This window comes from Dama dama, chromosome X (genome assembly GCF_033118175.1).
Source record: "Dama dama isolate Ldn47 chromosome X, ASM3311817v1, whole genome shotgun sequence".
NCBI lineage: Eukaryota > Metazoa > Chordata > Mammalia > Artiodactyla > Cervidae > Dama > Dama dama.
The window spans coordinates 154,532,013-154,550,388 of record NC_083714.1 but is presented as its reverse complement, the minus strand read 5'-3'; the positions used below and the strand labels follow the sequence as shown (position 1 = coordinate 154,550,388).

The following is an 18,376-nucleotide window of genomic DNA, read 5'->3' as shown; positions in this document are numbered from 1 at the left end:
AGTCTATGCATTTGGTAATTTTTTAGAACAAAGTAAGATACAGTGGGGATAAGACACCAAGACAAATAGGGGGATTGAGAGAATTTCGAGCTTAGGTTTAGACCTAGGATTCAAATTTTTCCATAGTGTATCAAATACCAGTATGAAATACACACTTTAGAAAGAAAAGGCTTGTGTGCTTTTTAAACTTGTCCATTGATTGTTTATTCCTTGCTAGGCAGTGAAAGTGAAAGTCTTAGTCACCTCCGCAGTTGCGTCTGACTCTTTGTGACCACTTGGATTACAGTCCACCAAATTCCTCTGTCCAGGGAATTCTCCAGATAAGAATACTGGAGTGGGCTGCCATTTCCTTCTCCGGGGTATTTTCCTGACACAGGGATTGAGCCTGGGTCTTCTACGTTCCAGGCAGACACTTTACCAACTGAGCCACCAGGAAGACATTGCTATGCAGAAGACTCATTAAAATTTCATCCCTAAAACAAAGGAACACACACACACACACACACACACACACACACACACACACACACACACAAATGAAGGTAAGGAAAACTTCATATCTTCAGTCTCCAGAATGTGAGACAACTTTAAAGACATGGCTGTTAAAGTCTAGCTCCATTATTTTCACTAAGACAGTTATTAAAGAACAGCTTTCACTCACTTCTTCATTTTCTGATATAAAGGTGTGACTTATTGAGAGTTTAGAGATACAAATCCTGTGTTTGTCTAATCATTCTGTTAATATTTTGCCACTTTGTTATAACGAAAATTTCAGAAGGGTAAATTTTCAACAAAATCAAATAAGAAAATAAGAATGCAGAGACTTCCATATAGACAGGGAAATGTTAGGCAATCCCTCCTAGGAGGTTGAATGTGTCTTCGAGCCCTAGTATCTCAGTTCCCTGTTCAGAACATGCATAACAATCTCTTCTGGTCAGTTATTTAAGGACTCACCGCCATAAATTTAGAAGTCCCTACCAGTATAATTGTGCCAATAAACTGGCTATGCCAACCATGTGGCACGAAATCTACATAGAATTGGACCTTGCAAATGGATGTCTGGAACTCTTGACCAGCTATCTGTATAGGTTCATTACCCTTTAAGTAGTGAGACACTAGATTTTCAAAACTGAATATTTTGACTAAAATATTTTAAAAATTTGTTTTGCAAAATGATAGAGCTTTAAGGTATTCAATATTTCTCACGTTCTTGGTATATGCATAGCTCCTTATATCTAATCTTAACTGTGTTATTGAAGACAGATTTTTTTTTTTTTTTTTTTGACCTAATGGCTTTTGCTTGGTGGAATCTTAGTAAGTTTGAGATTAGAAACAAAGACTTTCCAGAGATGCATGTTGTCTTATGTCTATTGTACATTTCTTACAGGATATTTTTTTAAGTTATAGAAAAATAGCACGTTATTATTATTATTATTAATTACCATGTATCTTATTCAGTAATAACTCTGGACCTTCATGAAAGAGGCCTGTAGTCCCACTGTTAATTATGCATGCCAAAAAGCCCATGCCATTAGTCATTTTTCTGAATTCAGTTCAGTTCTCATCAGTTGCGCAGTTGTGTCCGACTCTTTGCGACCCCATGAACTGCAGCACGCCAGGCCTCCCTGTCCATCACAAACTCCTGGATTCCAACCAAGCCCATGTCCATTGTGTTGGTGATGCCTCCAGCCTTCTCATCCTCTGTCATCCCCTTCTCCTCCTGCTCCCGATCTTTCCCAGCATTAGGGCTTTTTCAAATGAGTCAACTCTCCTCATAAGGTGGGCCGACGTGTTGGAGTTTCAGTGTCAACGTCAGTCCTTCCAGTGAACACCCAGGGCTGATCTCCTTTAGGATTGACTGGTTGGATCTCCTTGTAGTCTAACGGATTCTCAAGAGTCTTCTCCAACACCACAGTTCAAAAGCATCAATTATTCAGCACTCAGCTTTCTTTATAATCCAACTCTCACGTCCATACACAACCACTGGAAAAACCACAGCCTTGACTAGACGGGCCTTTGTTGGCAAAGTAATGTCTCTGCTTTTTAACATGCTGTGTAGGTTGGTCATAACTTTCCTTCCAAGGAGTAAGCGTCTTTTAATTTCATGGCTGCAGTCACCATCTGCAGTGATTTTGGAGCCCAGAAAAATAAAATCAGACACTGTTTTCACTGCTTCTCCATCTTTTTGCCATGAAGTGATGGGGCCGGATGCCATGATCTTAGGTTTCTGAATGTTGAGCTTTAAGCCAACGTTTTCACTCTCCTCTTTCACGTTCATCAAGAGGCTCTTTAGTTCTTCTTCACTTTTTGCCACAAGGGTGGTACCATCTGCATATCTTCTGATGTTACTGATATTTCTCCCAGCAATCTTGATTTCACCTTGTGCTTCATCCAACCCAGGGTTTCTCACGATGTAGTCTGAATATAAGTTAAAGAGGCAGGATGACAATATACAGATTTGACTGACTCATTTTCCTATTTGGAACCAGTCTGTTCCATGTCCAATTCTAATTGTTGCTTCCTGACCTGAATGCAGATTTCATAAGAGACAGGTCAGGTGGTCTGGTATTCCCATCTGTTTTGGAATTTTCCACAGTTTATTGTGATTGATACAGTCAAAGGCTTTGACATAGTTAATAATGCAGAAAGATGTTTGTCAGAACTCTCTTGCTTTTTTGTTGATCCAGAGGATTTGGCTATTTAATCTCTGGATCCTCTGCTTTTATTAAAAACAGCTTGAACATCTGGGATTTCATGGTTCACATATTATTGGAGGCTGGCTTGGAGAACTTTGAGCATTACTTTGCTAGTGTGTGAGATGAGTGCAATTGTGTTGTAGTTTGAGCATTTTGGCATTGCCTTTCTTTGGGATTGGAATGAAAAACTGACCTTTTCCAGTCCTGTGGCCACTGCTGAGTTTTCCAAATTTGCTGGCATATTGAGTGCAGCACTTTCACAGCATCATCTTTTAGGATTTGAAAGAGCTCAACTGGAATTCCATCACCTCAACTAACTTTGTTCATAGCAACGCTTCCTAAAGCCCACTTGACTTCACATTCCAGGATTTCTGGCTCTAGGTGAGTGATCACAACACCCTGATTATCTGGGTCATGAAGATCTCTTTTATACAGCTCTTATGTGTATGCTTGCCACCTCTTCATAATATCTTCTGCTTCTGTTAGATCCATACTATTTCTGTCCTTTATTGAGCCCATCTTTGCATGAAATATTCCCTTGGTGTCTCTAGTTTTCTTGAAGAGATCTCTAGTCTTTCTCATTCTATTGTTTTCCTCTATGTCTTTGCACTGATCACTAAAGAAGTCTTTCTAATCTTTCCTTCTTATTCTTTGCAACTCTGCATTCAGATGGATATATCTTTCCTTTTCTCCTTTGCTTTTCCTTTCTCTTCCTTTCACAGCTATTTGTCAGGCTTCCTCAGAAGACTTTTGCCTTTTGGCATCTTTCCCTTCGTGGTGATGTTGATCCCTGTCTCCTGTACAATGTCATGAACCTCTATCCCTAGTTCATCAGGTGCTCTGTCTATCATATTTATTCATATCTATTCCCTTGAATCTAATTTTCACTCCCACCATATAATTGTTAGGAATTTTCTTTAGTTCATACTTGAATGGTCTAGTGGTTTTCCCTACTTTCTCCATTTTAAGTCTGAATTTGGCAATGAGGAGTTCATGACTTGACCACAGTCAGCTCCTTGTCTTGTTTTTGCTGATTGTATAGAGCTGCTTCACCTTTGGCTGCAAAGAATATAATCAATCTGACTTTGGTGTTGACCATCTGGTGATGTCCATGTATAGGGTCTTCTCCTGTGTTGGTGGCAAAGGGTGTTTGCTCTGACCAGTGTGTTCTCTTGGCACAACCCTGTTAGGCTTTGCCCTGCTTCCTTCTGTACTCCAAGGCTAAATGTGCTCTTACTCCAAGTGTTTCTTCACTTCCTACTTTTGCATTCCAGTCCCCTATAATGACAAGGACAACCTTTTGGGGTGTTAGTTCTGAAAGGTCCTATAGGTTTTCATAGAACCATTCAACCTCGGCTTCTTTAGCATTACAGGTCGGGGCATGGACTTGGCAGAGTCTACACAGATATCAAATGATATCACTTATATTTTGAATCTAAGGATGACACAAATGAAATATCTATGAAACAGAAACAGACTCATGGAAACAGAGAAGAGACCTATGATTTCTAGGAAGGAGGGTGTTGGAAGAGGGAAGAATAGAAGGTTGGGGTTAGCAGATGTAAACTATTACATATGGAATATTTAAGCAACAAGATCCTACTGTAGAGCACAGATAAGTATATTCAGTGTCCTATGAAAAATCATACTGGAAAAGAATATAAAAAATAACATATATGGGACTTCCCTGCTGGTCCAGTGGTTAAGACTCCAAACTTCCACTTCAGGGCATATGGGTTCAATCCTTGGTCAGGGAATAAATCCCACATATCCTGCATCATAGCCTGCATCAAAGGGAGAACAAAAGGAGAAGAGAGAGAGACTAAAATATATATATTTAATATATATATATAAATGCATATTTATACACACACACGATGTATAGACAGACACATATGGGTATAACAATCATTTTGTTGTAAGCTGAAATTAACATAGTACTGTATACTTCAATAGAAAATGTGTGTGTGGGGGAAATAGATTGGTGTATTTCATTCTATGTACAGCTTATATCCAACAGAAAAGACTATAAAAAAAAAATACAGTTCATCACTTCATGGCAGGCTTGCTGAAATACTTACAGAGAGGTATACTGATGTCTGCAATTTATCACAAAACACATCAAGTAATTAGATGCATTGATGGATGGACAGAGGAATGGACAAATGGATAACACATGTGAAGTGAAATATTGTAAAATGGTTACAGTAGAATCCAGGTGGGGAGTCTTTGTGTTTTAACTAGAAAACATGTTCAACCTCCTTGAATGCTTGGAAATTTTTATAATAAGTTGTTTGGGAAAGTACAGAGAAAAAAGAAATGAAAATCAAAATGCACATGAAGTATAATTTCAAATTTAAAAATATGAGCTGAAAAATATGCAGAGGAGATAAACTAAAATATTGTGTGCTCAGCCCGTTAGACATATCTGATTCTTTTGCAATCACATAGACTGTAGCCCACCAGGCTCCTTTGTTCATGGAATACTCCAGGTAAGTATACTAGAGTGGTTACCAATCCCTTCTCCATGGAATCTTCCAGACCCAGGGATCTAACTTCTGACTGTTTCATTGGCAGGCAGGTTATTTACCACCAAGCCACGAAGGAAGCCCCAAAATATGAACTGTAGTGAAATTAAACGTGTTTTTGTTTGTTTGTTTGTTTAATTTACTTTTTTCATATCTGCTCACTGACCAAGTTCCTTTCCCAATATTCAGAGACTATATTTTCCATAATAAAAGTAGCATCACCTTCCCTGTGGCCCAGGGGAGTCAGGCCTGCTGGGCAGCATCATCACCTCAAGTGTGATACCCTCCTTGTGATCTTGATTTTGAGCACCTGCTGGGGCTCCCAGAGTTCTTCAATCACAGGTCTAGAGATGTGACCCCATTGGTTTCACAGGGCTGACCAAGCCTATGGCTTGACTCATCTGTTTGGAATCCCAGGTGCAGCTCCACCCTTCCTGGTTTCATCTTGGCCCATCATGATGCTACCCACTGCACTTCATTTTTTTATCTTTATATATATATACATATGAAATATACAAGACATTATAATTTACATATACTTTATTTATAAATTATATATAATTTATATATTTATATATACTTATATACATATGTATAAAAACATACATGCAAATGCTTATTTATATGTATAATTTATATATAATTATAATTATATAATATATAATGTATATACTTCATTTTTCACTGTATATATATATATAAGTTATGTAATATATATGGATATATATTATATATAATATATATTATATTTGAATATTTGTATATAAATAAATATATATTATATATGTACAAATATAAGAAGGGTTAAATAAATGAATCTGTATATGTACAAACACACCCAGAATATGTATATTACACACATATGTGTATAACTGAGTCATTTGGATGTAAAGCAGAAATTAACACAACTTTGTAAATCAACTATATTTCAACCAAAAAAAATAACATGACTGGGGAAAAACTTGGGCTATTTCAATGTATATAAAAGTATTTCAAAGAAAACTGCTGTAAACAAATACAGCTCACTACTTAATGGTAGGCTTGCTGAAATATACACAGAGATGCATAGTGATGTCTGCAATTTACCACAAAATGCACCAAGGAATAAGATCGAGTAACGTACAGACAGAGGCATGGAAAAATGGATAGATGCATGACAAAAGAAGTATTGTAAAATGGTGGGAAGGACATGAGCTAGTATATGCACTGTGGCAAAAGTAATCATGGTTTTTGCTTACTTTTTCACACCCCGTGCACTGACCAAATTCTTTCCCCAATATCCACAGACTATATTTTCCATAGTAAAAGTAGCATCACGTTCCCTCTGGCCCAAGGAGACAGGCCTGCTGGGCAGTATCATCGCCCTGCCTGTGCTCCCCTCCTCGTCCTTCGTTTTGAGCACCTATGGGGGCTCCTGGAGTCCTCCAGTCACAGCTCTAGAGATGTGTCCCCATTGGCTTCACAGCACTGACCAGGACTAAAGCTGATTCATCTGTTTGGAGTCCCAGGCGCAGCCTCATCCGCCTTGGGTTCATTTTGGCCCCTCATGATGCTACCGTTCTCCATTTCTTTCCTTTTTTTCTATTTATATCTATATTTATATCTATATCAGGGTATATTAAAAAGCTTATTGAAAAGTACATGCAGAAAGGCACACAGGTGAAATCAGAGAGAGTTGCACCCTCTCTCTGCAATCTCCAAACTCCCTGTAGTTTTTCTCAGTTATTTAAATTGTTTAAGAATCTCTGTCCAGAAGATAAAAAGGGAAACTTTACACTTTGTAGTAAAATTCCCTCATGGGCAAATAAACAATAAACAAGGAACAGTAAAATTAAAATTGGGAAGTAAAATTAAAATTCAGAAGATAGCTGACAAAGGGTGATTTATCTAATTTATGCAGAGTTCAAAACAACAGTGGGCTATCACTTCACACCAGTTGGAAAAGTCATCATCAAAAATTCTACAAACAATAATTCCTGGAGCAGGGGTGGAGAAAAGGGAACGCACTCTTACTGTCAGTGGGCGTGTAAATTGGAACAGCCACTATGGTGAACAGTATGGCAGCTGCTTAAAAAACTAAAAATATAATCACCATATGACCCACTCCTGGGCATTTTCCTGGAGAAAACATTAATTCAAAAAGATGCATGCACCCCAGTGTTCACTGCAGTACTGTTTACATAGCCAAGACATGCAAGATTTTTAAATCATAGTAAAAATGGAAATCAAACACACACACAAAAAAACTTGAAGCAAAGAGTGTCTAAATGAGGGGTCGTTAGTAGTTGTTTGTAAAACCACAGGGTTAAAGATAAGAAAACAAAGCAAGTATCCCATATCAGAACACAGTTCTAAGTTAGCATTGAAATAACAGAAAAGGTGATGTTATACTAGCATGTTGCAATTCATGGGGTCGCAAAGAGTCGGACCCGACTGAGCGACTGAACTGAACTGAACTGATCCGATGTTATACTAAAATAACTAGCACATCCTCATCCTTTTTTTTTTTTTTTTTTTAATCTCCCTGTCCCAAGGACGCAGAATTCTGAGTCAACGATCAGGTGAGATCATGGGTGGTTTTTTTTTGTTGTTGTTGTTTGTTTGTTTTTTTCTTTGTATTTTTCTGGCAACTTTACATTTTCTGTTATGAGCATGTATTAATTTTTAATAATGTTATGCAGTATATTTTTCAACATGGAAAGAATACATCTAGATTTTGCAAACTACATTCATAAACCTTCTATTTCTCCATGAGATGACAGCATAAGCAAGGTAAATATTCACTCATACCCACATATACATATGAGACAATACATCTGGATTTTACAAATTACATTCATAAACATTCTTCTCTTTCTCCACGAGAGGGCAGCATAAGAACAATTAATACTTATTCACACCCACAAACTCTTGAAGAGTCCTTGGACTGCAAGGAGACCAAACCAGTCAATCTGAAAGGAAATCTGTATGAATATTCATAAGGACCGATGTTGAAGCCAAAACTCCACTACTATGGCCACCTGATGAGAAGAACTGACTCTTTGGAAAAGTCCCTGATGCTGGAATAGAGTTAGGGCGGGAGGAGAAGGGGATGCCAGAGGATGAGATGGTTGATGGCATCACCGACTCAATGGATATGAGTTTGAGCAGGCTCTGGGGGTTGGTGATGGACAGGAAATCCTGGCATGCTGCAGCCCATGGGACCACAGAGTCATACATGACTGACTGAACTGAACTGAACTGACTGACATATACATATAAAATCCTAATAGAGCCTCAAAATGTGTGTATTATGCCAAGAGTGGTGTACAACAAAATATACATGTTTTCATAACATATCTGTGAAAATAAACACAGAATAATAAACACAGAAAATAAACAAGAATCCGCACAGCTACAATAATAAGGCCAATAATAGTAAATAAGATATTTATTGATACACACACATATACACATGAGAGAATATATATCTGGATTTTATAAATTACGTTCATAAGATTCTTCTATTTCTCTCTGAAAGGGCAGCATAAGGACAATACATATTTAACCCTACCCACATACACTCTGGAGGGACACTTGGACTGCAAGGACATGAAACCAGTCAATCCTAAAGGAAATCAGTCCTGAATATTCCTGAATATTCCAAGTCCAAGGGCAGGGAAGCTCCACCAGGATAGCAGGAGGGGCAAAATCACATTTAAAATCAAACTCCATAACTGCCACAGATGCTCAGAGGGCTCAAACAAACCTTGGGTGCATCAAGACCCAGGCACCCCTGTCGAGGTTAAGACAGAACTGTGTTTGAGTGTCTCCTCTGGAGGTAAGTGTCAGCAGTGGACTGCTGTGGGGCCAGGGGCTCTGGATGCAGCAGACCTGGGTATGGCATAAGACTTCTTGTAGGAGGGTGCCATTAACCCCATGATAGAGCTGCTGCCAAAGCTTACAGAGGACTGTGAAACAGACTGTTGGAGGGCACATACAGAATATTGTGCATGCCAGGACTGAAAAGAAAGAAGCAGTGACCCCCAAAAAAGACTGACCCAGATTTCCCCATGAGTGTCCAGGATACTCTGGGTCAGTGGTGGCCTGCTGCAGGGTTGGGGGCACTGAATGTACCATTGTGTACATGGGAACTTTGAATGAGGTCACCATTTTCTTTATTACACCGCCACCATAGTTTGGACTCAGGGCAAATGACAGGGAGGGAACACAGCCCCATCCATCAACAGAAAATTGGATTAAATATTTACTTGGCACGGCCCTGCCCATCAGAACAAGACCCAGTTTCCCCCTCAGTCATTCTCTCCTATCAGGAATCTTCCATAAGCCTCTTATCATTCTCCATCAGAGGACAGACACATTGAAAGCCACAGTCACAGAAAACTAACCAATCTGAAAACCTGGACCATGGCCTTGACCAACTCAATTTAACAATAAACCATGCCATGCAGAGCCACCCAAGACAGATGGGTCATGGTGGAGATTTCTGACAAAATGTGGTCCACTGGAGAAGGGAACGGCAGACAATTTCAGGATTCTTGCCGTGAGTACCCCATGGAGAGTATGAAAAGGCAGAAAGATAGGACACTGAAAGATGAACTCACCAGGTCAGCAGGTGCCCAGTAGGTGAGGAGCAGTGGCGAACTAGCCCCATAAACAGTGAAGAGATGAGCCAAAGCAAAAACAATGACCAGGTGTGGGTGTGACTGGTGATGGCACTAAAGTCAGATGCTGTTAACAGCAATATGCATAGGACCCTGGGATGTTAGGCCCATGAATCAAGGCAAACTGGAAGTGGTCAAAAGGGAGATGGCAAGAGTGAACATTGACATTTTAGGAATCAGCGAGGTAAAATGGACTGGAATGCGTGAATTTAATTCAGATGGCCATTATATCCATTACTGTGTGCAAGAGTACCTTAGAAGAAATGGAGTAGCCATCAAAGTCAGCAAGAGTCTGAAATGCAGTACTTGGAAGCAGTCTCAAAAATGAAAGAATGATCTCTGTTTGTTTCCAAGGCAAACAATTCAATATCACAGTAATCCAAGTCGGTGCCGTGACTAGTAATGCTGAAGAAGTTGAAGCTGTACGGTTCTATGAAGACCTGCAAGAACTTCTAGAACTAACATCTCCAAAAGATGTCCTTTCTGAAAGGATGTCCCTGAACCCACGTAAAGACGCCAGGATTCCTGGCCTCTTGAGGAAAAGATTTCAACTCGGGGCCAGAGACGAGGCTTGATCGCTCAGAGCTTTTGTGCAACAGAGTTTATTAAAGTATAAAAGGGATAGAGAAAGTTTCTGATATAAACATCAGAAGGGGGCAGAAAGAGTATCCCCTTGCTAGCATTAGCAATGGAGTTATATACTCGCAAATTAGTTGTTACAGTGAATCAAAAGAATGTCTGGAGGTTGCAAAGACCTCACCAGACCTACTCCCATAATTTACATTTTGAGATAACAGAATTAGCCCAAAGGTTTTTTTCCAGAGCCTGTCCTCAAACAGGATACATTATTGTTATATATCATAACCTTATGTACAAAACAGAAAAAGAGACACAGATGTACAGAATAGACTTTTGGACTCTGTGGGAGAAGGTGAGGGTGGGATGTCTCGAGAGAACAGCATCAAAACATGCATATTATCTAGGGTGAAACAGATAACCAGCCCAGGCTGGATGCATGAGACAAGTGCTCAGGCTTGGTGCACTGGGAAGACCCAGAAGAATCGGGTGGAGAGGGAGGTGGGAGGGGGGGTCGGGATGGGGGATACATGTAAATCCACGGCTGATTCATGCCAATGTATGACAAAAACCACTACAATATTGTAAAGTAATTAGCCTCCAACTAATAAAAATAAATAAATAAATAAATGTAAACAAAAAAATTAAAAAAAAAAAATAAAGTGAAAAGAAAAAAGAATCCTAAGGAATGTAGAGGGAAAAAAAAAAAAAAAAAGTTTGCCCTTCCTTCCTCCTTGAAAATTCCAGACTCCTCTCTCCACGGGGACCCCTAGACTTCTTATCAACCTGCCTAGGAATTGACTCTCTCATTTCCATTGTAGGGGACTGGAATGCAAAAGTAGGAAATCAAGAAATACCTGAATTAACAGGTGAATCTGACCTTAGAGTACAGAATGAAGCACAGCAAAACCTCATAGAGTTTTGCCAAGAGAATGCACAGGTCATAGTAAACAGCTTTTCCCAACAGCGCAAGAGAAGACTCTACACATGGACATCACCGGATGGTCAATACAAAAATCAGATCGATTATATTCTTTACAGCCAAAAATGGGGAAGCTCTATACAGTCACCAAAACAGGACCTGGAGCAGACTGTGGTTCAGATCATGAGCTCCTTATTGCCAAACTTAGACTTAAATTGAAGAAAAGTAGGGAAAACCACTAGACCACTCAGGTATGACCTAAATCATATACCTAATGATTACACTGTGGAACTGAGAAATAGGTTCAGGGAACTAGATCTGATAGCAGAGCGCCTGATGAATTATGGACAGAGGCTCCTGCCAGTGTACAAGAGGCAGGGATCAAGACCATCCCCAAAGGCTGTGGTGGAGAGCCAAAAGGCAAAATGGTTGTCTGAGGAGGTCTTATAAATAGCTGTGAAAAGAAGAGTAGTGAAAAGCGAATGAGAGAAGGAAAGATACACACATTTAAACTCAGAGTTCCAAAGAATACCAAGGAGAGATAAGAAAGCCTTCTTCACTGATCAATGAGGAAAACAATAGAATGAGAAAGACTAAAGACCTCGTCAAGGAAATGAGAAGTATCAAGGGATGATTTCATGCAAAGATGCACACAACAGAGGACAGAAGTGGTACAGACCTAACAGAGCAGAAGATATTACTAGTGGCCTTTTTTTGCTTTCTCAGTTGTTACATCACGTTGCAGTTTAACTTTTCATATCCCTCATAACAAAGCAAACAGGCATATTTCTTGAGGCGTCTTTCTTCACTGAATTGCATTTACCTGTGCAAGTTTCCTTCCTGATCGTGTGGTTTATCCTTGTTTTAATTTTGGTGTGCGACCCCTGGCCATTTTGTAAAGCTAGGTGTCATTTAGAGCTCTGCCGCCTTGTGACGGTCCATTTAGCCCAAGGTTTCAGGTTGCTATTCCCAAAAGGGGCCACAAGGAGACAGCATTTCTTCAGGTTCTCCTCTTGCTATATGGTAACTGCATCTTTAGAGGTATGTGCAATTTCTGCTTGTGAATGAGAGTAGAATGAACTAGAGGAAACCCCCGAAAGCTTGTCTCTCCTCCCTTCTTGGTTTTACTGTAGTTCATATTTCTTCTTTGAAGAAGCTGATGTATAGAGTTGCCTTGGTTGTAGCTGTACTGATTCTTGCTCCCTTATACTGATACTCATAGGCATTCAGCAGTGGTTATTTCCTTCAATCTGCTCTCAGACAGTGGGTAGTATATCACTCTTGCCAAATCGGTCCCTGTGGATTATGCATTTGACAGACATTTGTGGGAATCCGTGAATATCAGTCTTCCAATATAAGCCTCCCTCTCACCCATCTCCTTTACTAAGCAACAGTTTATTCCCAGCACTGGGTATCCATTTCACTTTGATTAAAGATAAATCCAGGGGTCATTACACTGAGTGAAAGATGGTCAATTCAAGAAACATCATGGGATGAAATGGAGAGGTTGGGTACAAAAAGGCACAGTGGTGAGCACACACACAAAGGTGACATGGTCATCCAACCTAGCAAGAAACTTATGGGTAGCAAAGGACCCTGGTGGATGGGAGGGACACAGCTGGAGCTTGACATTCATTTCTCCCCACAGACACAAATAAAATACAGAATACATGCAAACCTACCTCAGCAAGACTTGTAGACAAAACACATCGAATAACACGTAGCTGAAAACAAGCACAGCCGAATCCATCTAGTACTCTCAGTGCCACTGAACAGGAATCTTTACATGTTAAACAAATATATCCTTGTCAATCCTTAAAAAGAAGAGGAACTTTCACTTAAAATCTAAGTATGAGGCAACACCAGGTTGGGTGGCATCCTCTGGCTCATTCTGCTCTATTTCACACCCAGGCCTGACAAAAAAAAAAAAAGAAAAATCTCAGGTGGAGGCCATCCAAAAAGAGGAGGGAATAAAGAAACCCTCCAGTGTGGAGGGTTTTCTCTGTAACCGCAGCCTTAAAACTATTGCTGATGGATATCCGATATTCACAAGGCCACTGGACTTGACATGACACCTACCCTTGAACAGATCAGCGTTGATACACCCAAAAATAAAGAAAAATAAAAATAAGAACAAATCACACACAAAACAAAATCAGGATACTCTCAGGGAGACAACATCAACAGGTAAATACAACTCAAAGTGCTTTCAAAAAGCAAAAGGCCCATGAATAGTGCTCCATAGGGTTTCTTATCAGAGATACAAATATAAACTGCCACAAGACATCAACTCTGAGTACTGGAAAAGGCGACCATGGAAAATGGTCCAGGCCAGAAATGGTATACTAACATTATTCAGGGGGATCCTTTTATAGTACTTCGGGCATATCAGTTCTAGGAGCCAGTATAAGAATCACTGTACACCTGCCTTTATAGAAAAAAAAGAGGCAGAAAGTATGCCATGGCCTCTCCACTCCTAGGACACTTCAGAAACACACAAAATTTGAAAACCACATGCAAGAGAGCATGCACTGCAGCAGGATCCCCAATGCCCAGAGATGAAAGTAAAGAAAGTACACAGGATGGAGAGATGAGTGCATCAAGGAATGGGATACGGGTTCATGAAGGGATATGACTCAGGCATTGAAACAAGAAAATACTATCATTGTCAATGGCACAGATACATGTAGTGATAATCAGAGTCAGTGAAGAAGGGCAGATTAGAGACAGACCATATCATTTACCTCTCAAACAGGACAGACATTATTGCTGGCATTGAGTGCCCCGAGCGAGATTTTTATCTCTTTTGACACCTAGTGCTGGGAACTCCCTGATGCTTAGCAAAGACGATGGGTGTCTCGAAGGCTGAAATTCAGGGATTCCCACAATACCTGTCAAATACACAATCCACAGGGGCCAACTTAACAAGAGTGATGTATTACACACTTTCTGAGAGCAGGTTGGAGGAAATAACTGCTGCTGATTGTTTCTGTGTTTCAGTGTAAGGGAGCAAGAATCAGTACAGCTACAACAAAGGCAACTGTACATAAGCTTCCTCACACAAGCAACGTGAACTACAATAAAATCGAAAAAGGAGAGACAAGCTTTTGGTGGGGGGGGGGGGGGGGGGTGTGTGCTTCCTCTAGCTCATTCTCCTCTCATTTACAAGTGGAAATGGCATATACCTCTAAAGATGCAGTTACCATAGTAACAGGAGGAGACCCTCCCTCGCCACCCAAGAAATGCTGCCACCTTCTGGCCACTTTTGGGAACAGCAATCTTAAATCTTGGGCTGACTATTCATAAGGTGGCTGGGCTCTAAATGGCATCTACCCTTCCAAACAAAGCTAGTGGAGGTGATGGGATTCCAGCTGAGCTCTTTCAAATCCTGAAAGACGATGCTGTGTACGTGCTGCACTCAATATGTCAGCAAATGTGGAAAACACATCAGTGGCCACAGAACTGGAAAAGGTCAGTTTTCATTCCAATCCCAAAGAAAGGCAATGCTAAAGAACACTCAAACTACTGCACAATTGCACTCGTCTCACACATTACTAATGTAATGCTCAAAGTTCTCCAAGCCAGGCTTCAGGCTTGGAAACCTGAAATACGTAAACCATGACCTTCCAGATGTTCAAGCTGGTGTTAGAAAAGGCAGAGGAGCCAGAGATCAAATAGCCAACAGCCACTGGATCATCGAAAAGGCAAAAGCATTCCAGAAAAACATACATTTCTGCTTTATTGACTATGTCAAAGCCTTCGACTGTATGGATCACAATAAACTGGAAAATTCTGAAGGAGATGGGACGTCACCACCTGACCTGCCTCTTGAGAAATCTGTATGCAGGTCAGGAAGCAACAGTTAGAACTGGACATGGAGCAACAGACTGGTTCCAAATACGAAAAGGCGTAGGTCAAGGCTATATATTGTCACCCTGCTTGTTTAGCTTCTATGCAGAGTACATCATGAGAAACGTTGGGCTGGAGGAAGGATAAGCTGGAATCAAGATTCCCGGGAGAAATATGAATAACCTCAGGTATTCAGATGACACCACCCTTATGGCAGAAAGTAAAGAAGAACTAAAGAGCCTCTTGATGATAGCGAAAGAGGAGAGTGAAAAGGTTGGTTTAAAGCTCAACATTCAGAAAACTAAGATCATGGCATCTGGTCCCACCAGTTCAGTTCAGTCGCTCAGTCATGTCTGACTCTGCGACCCCATGAATCGCAGCATGCCAGACCTCCCTGTCTATCACCAACCCCCAGAGTCTACTCAAATTCATGTCCATCGAGTTGGAGATGCCGTCCAGCCATCTCATCCTCTGCCATCCCTTTCTCCTCCTGCCCTCAATCCCTCCCAGCATCAGGATCTTTTCCAATGAGTCAATTCTTCACATCAGGTGCCAGAGTATTGGAGTTTCAGCTTTAGCATCAGTCCTTCCAATGAACTCCCAGGACTGATCTCCTTTAGGATGGACTGGTTGGATCTCCTTGCAGTCCAAGGCCGCTGAAGTCTTCTTTGACACCACAGTTCAAAAGCATCAATTCTTTGGTGCTCAGTTTTCTTCACAGTCTAACTCTCACAACCATACATGACCATTGGAAAAACCATAGCCTTGACTAGATGGACATTTGTTGGCAAAGTAATGTCTCTGTTTTATAATATGCTATTTAGGTTGGCCTTAACTTTCCTTCCAAGGAGTAAGCATCTTTTAATTTCATGACTGCACTCACCATCTGCAGTGATTTTGGAGCCCCCCAAAATAAATTCTGACACTGTTTCCACTGTTTCCCCATCTACTTCGCATGAAGTGATGACCTACCTTAGGAGAGAAGAAACCAAAAGAAAGATATAATTCAACCTTGAAGCCTGGGGAAAGGAGATGTCGAACACAGTAAGGTTTAAAAAAAAAAAAAAAAACAGTAACGAAAAGACATATAAATACTACACAAATGAAGGAAAAATCTAAAAACACAGAAGTCCAAATAAATGAAGAGGAAATAGGCAAAATACCGGAAGAAGAATAAAGAAAAATGATAGTAAAATGATCAAAAACTTTGAAAACAAAATGGAGAAAGGGCAACAACCAGTCATCAAAGACATGGATGAATTTAAGAATAAACATGAAGAGACATCAGATACAATTACTGAAATCAAATGTACTCTAAAAGAAATCAATAGCAGAATATCTGGAGCAGAAGAATGAGTCAGTGAGCTGGAAGATAAAGTGGTGGGAATAACTGCTGAAGAGCAGAATAAAGTAGAAAAGAATGAAAAAAATAGAGGATAGTCTCAAAGATGTTAGGGACAATATAAAATGCACCAACACTCAAATTATAGGGTTTCCAGAAGAAGAAAAGAAGGAAGGATATGAAAAAAAAGAAAAATTGTGAAGTGATTATAGTTGAAAATATCCCCAACAAGGAAAAGGAAATAGTCAATTAAGTGCAAGAGTCACAAAGAGCCCCATAGATGATAAACCAAAGTGGAAACACAGCAAGACACATACTAATCAAACTAATAAAGACTAAACACAAATAAAGAATATTAAAACAGCAAGGGAGAAGCAACAAGTAACATACAAGGGAAACCACATACACTTAACAGCTTTTCTTTCATCAGAAACTCTGCAGGCCAAAAAAAGTATTGAAAGGGAATAATCTACAAGCAAGATTACTGTACCTGGCAAAAATCTCATTCAAAATTGATAGAGAAATCATAAGCTGTTCAGGTATGTAAAAGTTAAGACAGTTTAGGACCACCCACCAGATTTACAACAAATGTTAAAGGGATTTACATAGTCAATAAATAAAAGAGAAGAAAATATGTCTAGAAAATCAACAGCAAAGCTAAAGAAAATGGCAATTTGAGCATACGTATCAATAATTACCTTAAATGTAAATGGATGAAATGTTCCATCCAAACGACAAAATCTGGCTGAATGGATACAAAAAGAAGATCCAATTGCACGTTTTCTACAAGAAACCCACTTCAGACCTAAAGACATATAGACTGAAAGTGAGAAGATGGAAAAATATATTCCATGCAAATGGTAAGCAAAAGAAATCTGGAGTAACAATCCTCATATCACACAAGCTAGACCTTAGACTAAAGAAGATTACAAGGAAGGACAGTACATAATGATCAAGGGATCAATCTAAGATGAAGACAACAATCGGAAATACCTATGAACACAACATAGAGGCACCTCAATACATAAGACAAACATTAACAAATATAAAAGGAGAAATTGACAGTAACACAATAATAGTGAAGTCGTGCAGTCGTGTCCGACTTTTTGCGACCCCATGGACTGCAGCCTCCCCAGCCCCTCCGTCCGTGAGATTTTCCAGGCAAGGATGCTGCAGTGGGTGGACATTTCCTTCTCCAGGGGATCGTCCCAACTCAGGGATTGAACCCGGGTCTCCCGCATTGCAGGCAGACGCTTTACCCTCTAAGCCATCAGGGAAGCAAGGAGAAATTGAAAGTAACACAACCATAGTAGGAGACTTTAATACCCCACTCACAGCAATGGACAGATCATCAAGACAGAAAATTAATAAGGAAACGCATGTCTTACATGATACACTAGATGAGATGGATCTCATTGATATCTTCAGGACGTGCCACCCAAAAGCAGAAGAATGCAACATCCTCTCGAGGGCACATGGAACATTCTCCAGGGTAGACCACACCTTGGCCACAAATCAAACCTCAGTAAATTTAAGAAAATTGAAATTGTATCAAGCACCTTCTCCAACCACAATGGTATGAAACTAGATATCAATTACATGAAAAACAGTGTAAGAAAGACAAGCATATGGAGATTAAACAACACTTCTAAATAACCAACTGGTTACTGAAGAAATCAAAAGGGAAATAAAAAAATTCCTAGAAACAAATGACAGTGAAAACACAACTCAAATCATATGGGACTTAGCAAAATCAGTTCTAAGAGGGAAGTTTATAGCAATACAATTTTTTATAGCAA

The 18,376-nt window shown here is 39.9% G+C and overlaps 1 non-coding gene across 1 annotated transcript; it reads right to left on the bottom strand.

The window, feature by feature from the left end:
* Window positions 1-363: 363 nt before the first annotated feature.
* TRNAS-GGA (transfer RNA serine (anticodon GGA)) lies at window positions 364-436 on the bottom strand. Its single transcript has one exon. It is a non-coding gene; the product is annotated as a tRNA-Ser (tRNA).
* Window positions 437-18,376: the final 17,940 nt, after the last annotated feature.